The sequence below is a fragment of the Lytechinus pictus genome, chromosome 4 (assembly GCF_037042905.1).
Source record: "Lytechinus pictus isolate F3 Inbred chromosome 4, Lp3.0, whole genome shotgun sequence".
NCBI lineage: Eukaryota > Metazoa > Echinodermata > Echinoidea > Temnopleuroida > Toxopneustidae > Lytechinus > Lytechinus pictus.
The window spans coordinates 19,051,673-19,058,464 of NC_087248.1; positions in this window are offsets into that span (position 1 = coordinate 19,051,673).

Genomic DNA, 6,792 nt, shown 5'->3' on the forward strand with positions numbered 1-6,792 from the left:
GAAGGGGGTCAGGTGACTAAAAGATGAGGATGTTACTATGGTTTAGTCGACCTTTTGGTCGCAGTTTAGGACGTCGGATCGTCATGCAACTGGTCTCCATTGGATGTCTTTTCATGTTGATATGTCTTCATTTACAGTATGAATTTTCGAACAGGGCGGCGGCAGCGTCATCGCGTTCCAACCGCCATTCATTGTCGTCAGATCAGAGGAACTACGAGAAACGATTCCCCACCGATGACGACGATGAAGGATTGACATGGAACGGCGGAGAAGGGAGACGAGAGAGGGTGAGGACTCGAAGGGACGAAGGCGATGACGACGGCGATGCCGAGTTGTTCTATATCGACATCAATGACGAGCAGAGGAATATGATTAATAAGGATTTATCGAGAGGGGTAATAGGGGAACCGATTCAACGGACTGGTGTGGTGGAGAAGAGGGCTGGTCAAGGAGAGTTGTCAGGGGTCCAGCTTCAACTTGGTAGGAAGGCGTTATTATCAAAGAGGATTTCATCGATTGCAGACGAGTACACGGCCGAGGTAAGCTTATCTCTTTTATTTTATTTTTTTCAGTGCATTTCAATTCATTTTATTCTTGATAATCATTTAAAAAAATCACCAAAATGTACATGGCTGAATAAACCATACAATATAATTATTTTCTACATTTTTAGTACAATCTCTGTTTATTATTACCCTGACAAACGGACATTATGGTGACATTAATCCAAGCAATTGGCTCATATTGATTTGAATTCTTAAAAACATGAGCTGCTAGGCGCCATGTCACATGTGTCTGCGATATGTTGTAAAAATGAAACCCTGAACTGCTGAATAAATGGCAAGCAAAGATCAATAATTATATAGTGCTTCAAGAAAGTGGAAAAAAAATGAAATGGCCGGGTCATCGAAAGCACCATCCCACTTTCATTCCATGTAGACCTATCACCTATTTTTTAAATTTGTCTCCCCAGCAGAGAAATCAAAGTAAGATTTTTTTTTTAGTCACATATCTTAAAAGTGTCTGCATGAATTCGATTGTTTTTTCTTCCTGTGAATTTCTATCCATATGAACTATATTAAAAACATCACGCATCCATGTAGGGGGGGGGGTAATATTAAGACGTCTGAAATGTTAGTCCATGTCTTGATAACCTTTTCCTACCAACGAAAGAGACCCAGCTATCCCATCGAACCCTGACATTCAAAACGAGCTGCTGACTGCTTGCACTCGTAGAGTTCGTCTATGAAAAGCAAACAATATTCCGTTGTCAGGGATGAATATGTCAAAGTGGAATATGTCTGTTTGTATTCCTTTCAATTCTTTCGATCAAAACTAAAAGAGGACAAAGGAGATTTTGAATTCGAGTAAAATCAGGGTTCAGTTGGGTGTTAACATTTTTTTTTGTCACGGGCAGCAGAAGTTCTGGGTTGTCTGTTTGTTTAGTCTCCTATGATTAAACAGTTCCATTTGTCATGTGTAGAGTTAACTACACGACGATGTAAATATTGGAAATGCTATTAAATATATGATACTTTGAACAGGGTGAAATCATATAATCAAGTAACATTCGTTTTTCGAAATGGTGATGACTTTTTCTGGGCACCTTTCTTCGTGAGTTGCACATGTTGTCGAGGTTGCATGTGAAACAAGGTTCTACTAAATCCTGGTTTAAGTAGTTTTATTTTTCAATCAGAGTTAAGTTAATAAGTTTATTAAACATGTCGATTGCGATAAAACTTGAGAGGTTTTGACTTTGAACAACCAGATGTATTATAGTGGACGTCTTTTTTTTAATACCCTGTGTTTTATAGAATCTAATAGCCTCACAATCAAGACCAAATATAAACACTTGCTGATATTGACGGCAGCCTATCGTATAGGCCTATTTGTTCTGTTTGATCGTGAACTATCAGTTGCATCTAGTATTCAGGCATCAATTCTATCACCATACACCCATGTGTTGTGGAGCTGGAACGGTTTGGTTTATTTATGTTAGGTAGTAAACATTCCAGTGGTAGTAATTATAAGCTAACGAATGTGACGAAAGGTGTCGAAGCGGATTGGTGTAAGCAATTTAATTAACTGAATAAACCGAGCCACCTGCGGTCTCATTTGATGTGCCGAAATGGTGTGGAGAGAAGAGAGAAAAATGGCAGGTTGGATGAGGGGGGGGGGGTGTGGAAAAGAATGGAGCCGACGCTAGAATGGGCTATCCGCCAGTAGAGGTGCTCTGGAACCAGGGGGGGGGGGGTATGGCTAAATTCAGCTCCATTTTTTTTTATAAACGTGTACGGAAAAAACAATATTAAATCGAAGATCTTATGTGATGGGGATTTTTTGCATGCCCCCCCCCCACACACATATACTTTGAAAAGCGATCAGTAGCCCCTATATTATGCATCAATATTATTGTTAATATCATATAGACATAGAGTCGTGGGATTTGGGTGATATACCACGGTTGAAGAGAAAACAACGGAGGATATTTCCTTGTCAGAAGCCCATTAGTGGGAAATGAGAATCCACTTGTTGGAAAACCATTTGAATTGACAATTTATTTTCTTAATTAACTAATAAATAGGGTATATACTAGATACGCATTCTTCAAAATAGTGCCCTTTCTTTTTTATTCCTACAGAGCCCCTGCCCTTTGTTCACGGTATAAATATCTCTGAGATGTGTGCCATGTTCATTGACATTGTAATACTCTATCATCATTGTCTAATCAGTTCTCTCTTAATAACCATGAACATCAAATTTAAAAGGGAAGAAATGTGTCATACGATGAGCATAAAGCATCGGCAAGTTAAGATGTGAAAATGACAGAAAATGTATTTATTTAGCGTTTCTTTTTGAGTGACCACGTATTCTTGAACAACATGCTCTTCAGGGCCCCGTCTTACAAAGAGTTGCGATTGATCCGATCAACCGTAACTATATAGAAAGCCAGCAATATCAAAATGTAAAATGCATGTTTGTTCATATCATTTTCTACTTATGATGTATATTCATACGTGCATCGTTTTCTTGAAAATTCAGTGTGTACATAGAACATTGTGCAAAATTCCTGTAATAAAAATTATGACATTGATGGATTTTCATACTATATTTGAAGTCGATCGGGTCAAACGTAAGTCTTTGACGGGACCCAGAACTTCAGAAGGATTGGTCGAAAGGTGTAAGTTGGTGAATATGTTTCTGACCGTCGAAATAGTAAAAGTCAACAAATTTGTTGGTTAGAATACAGATTCCAGAGTTTTGGTTGACATTTTCCCGGTTGGACAAATATTAACCAACATATCGGTTACTTTGCCCAATCTTTTATGAGATAGCATTACGAGGCGTGATTTGCTGCAGTGTATTTTTAGAATAAGTATGCTTCGTGTTAACAAAGAAGGGTGATACAAAAGAAGGGGGTTTAAGTTCTCTTGACAAGACCAAGTTTATTCAACACGTGTCGGGTTTGTACGTGCTTAGCAGGAATGAAATATGAGTTGAGTGTTCTTGAAATTACTTGACCTTAAAGTCGAATCTACACAAAGACACTCTACGGGGGGGGGGGGTGAAGGAGTAGAACGAGTTTAACCCCTTAAGGCTTGTGTACTGTAGTGGTCAAGACCTTGTGAGGGTCAAGTTGGGTCTACTGGACAATGGCTTGACCTGTTCTGCTTCCAGCGATAAAATTATACATGCACGCTTTAAGAGAAAACGCGGAAATCTTGGATGAAGACGAAAAGGGAAACCCATAACATTTACAGCATGATTATAACTTGAGAAATTGCGAAAGGTCAGTCATAACATTCAGAAAATCACAGCAGAAATGTAGGTTTCGATGTTCTTTGCGAAAAATTCTTCTCTCGAAGCTAGGCCCTTAGGCCTTAGCAATGAGCTTTTCATTTTCGTCCCTGACCTACGTGTTTATAGCTATATTAACTAAAATAACATACATATATTAACGCCCGGGATTCAAGCAAGCAAGAATAAAAAACAAATCCAATTCTTTTCATTTCTTTCATGAATGTAATATTGTCTTTGAACCTTAGTGTCATCTCATCCATATCGTGTATTATGCGCTTTTCATGAACGATTTATTTCAGTGGCGTAATGAGCCCCCAAGAAATTGAGGGGCTAGATTTGGCGTATTGGGCAAGATTTATTCAAAAGTTGCGAGCAAGCAAAGCGATATTTTTATCACAATTTTTTTTTTTTTTTTTTGTGATAGATTTTGAGATAATATTCAGAAAATAATATCATATTTCACCCTTCTTCTCTCTTTGCTTTGCTTTCTCTTTATTTTCTTGGTCGTGACAAATTTGGTGGGGCCAATCGCCCAAGCCCCCCCCCCCACCCCATCTGTACGCCACTGGTTTGTATCCATTACATCTATCTCGTATTTATATTCTAATTTTCTAAGTTTATGAACCCCTCACTGATCTGATATGAATGACAACAAATGCGAGTTTCCCCCATGTTATACCTCAACTGTTTTTGGATGGGAAGGGTATTCTTTCTGGGTATATCCATGGAGGTTGGTCTACATCCGTTTGTCCAAAGTTGAAGCAGACTTTGCAATTATCTAGAATACGCCTTGAGAAAGTTAGCTTATGAACGATAGTCTACGTTCTTATTGCAAATATTCACCAAAATGCTCTTTAAGTTTGCATCCTGGGGCCCGTAACACAAAGCTTAGCAATGATCGTAGAACATTTTTTCTACGATTGATTGCATTGACAACAATATACAATCAATCGTAAAAATCAAGCGTACGATTAATCGCTAACTTTTGTGTTACGGGGCCCAGTTCTTTTATTTCAACCTTTAAATTAATATAAAAACGCCGTCTTTATGAGCTCGGTTGCTTCTCTCTTTCGCTTATATATTTTGTTTGTTTGACAAAATGTATTCTCTCTCTCCCCCCCCCTCCCCTCTGCAACAAACACATGCGAGCGAGACAGGCGCATGCATGGTTGTGGTCGGGGAGGGGACGTTGAGGGGTAGCACACTTGCATGAGAAAGACAAACTAACGCCCTCAGACATGTCAGACAGTGACGAAAGACATAAAATAGAAATATAGGAAGACTAATACGAAGTGGAGTGAGAGAGAAAGAGAGAGGGGGAGACAGGGGAGAGGTAGGGGAGAGGGAGAGGGGGAATTGAAGGGGAAAAGATGAAATTTTGGTTTGAACGAATATTCCCCCCCCTTCTCTCATCCCCCTTCTTTTACCATGTTTACACAATCTTCCCCTTTCCCCTATCTATCTCTCCCTCTCTCTCCCCTCTCCTTCTCAGTCTCCTCCTTCTTTTCTCCTGCCTGTTTTGCTTCTTCCCCGCATCATCCTCACTCTCCTTCGTTTTATTCTCAAACCCCTCGCTCTGGGTTTTCAATCTGTCTTTCGTCACCCTCAGACATGATTGTCTCAGGGCGGCAGTTTGTCTTCTACTTGCAGGTGTGCTAACAGTGATAATACCCCTACCCCCTCCCGGCCGAGCCCTCCTCCAGACCACAATCATTCAGACGACCTTAAGGAGTGAATTCCCCATGGATGTCACCCCCCCCCCCCCCCCATCATCCTCAATCTCCTTCGTCTTATTCTCTAACCCCTCACTCTGTGTTTTCAATCTTTGTCTTTCGTCACCCTCAGACATGTCTGAGGGCGGCAGTTTGTATTCTACATGCAGGTGTGCTAACCACGGAGCTATGTGCTAACAGTGACAGTTCCCCTAATCCCCCCAAAAAAAACCAGGGCCCTCCTCATGGATGTCACCCCCCCCCCTAAAAAAATGGGGGAAACGTGATTTCTTGTCGCCCTATATAAACCCAATACAGACTGGATATATCAAAAATTCATTGGAAAACAATGCGTGTTGTTCATTAAATATAGTATCTAGTACCGCCGACCTCTATCGAAAAAAAGTTGAGCCACCAAGAAACACGTACGAAATTTTGAAATAAATTCACATTAAAAAAAATCGTTGGTACCGATTATATCTTGGAAGTATATAAGGAGTCTTAATCAGAATCTCACAAAGGGCCTTTGAGCATGCAAACAAATTCACAGTTTGTGTACTTTATTGGGTAAATTAGCAATACATTTGCATAATAAATATGTTATGGCATTTCATTTTTTACTTTTCAGTTTTGTAGATTACGTGATGGAGGGAACCCGCCCCACCCCCCCCCCCCCCGGTTGCAAGATGTGTTTTTAAAAAACCTTGCTTTTTTCGGGTTAAATCTCGTCCTATTCGAGTCTTTGAGAGGGTACTTGATCCTGTAAAAGGTTAATAAGATTAACCCGAATTGACATCCAATATCGTAATTCCTTTGTATTCTAATATGAATTGATATGATATACCCTTTCTTAAAATCATCTTGTACAAAATCATATGATTTGACCTGATGATGATGAAGAGTGGCCCAATGGATTAGTCTCCGGACTTTGAAACAGAGGGTAGTGGGTTCAAATCCCAGTCATGGCGTAATTTCCTTCAGCAAGGAATTCATCCACAGTGTGCTGCACTCGACCCAGGTGAGGTAAATGGGTAACGGCAGGAAGGAATTCCTCAAAAAGCTGTGTGCACCGAATAGGTAGCCTAGCTTAGCCGGGTAACAATAATAGCAGGGCCCGCTGGGAGTTTTCGGAACTGAAGTGGCTACCCTGGGTAAATATACCGTTATTGTGATGACTATGGATGTATAGCATGGCCTCCACATTTCGTCATGAATTATGAATATTATTGACCCTTTCCGATTTTTGTTTGTCTTTGTCTGGTCTGAAAACAAAGGTTTA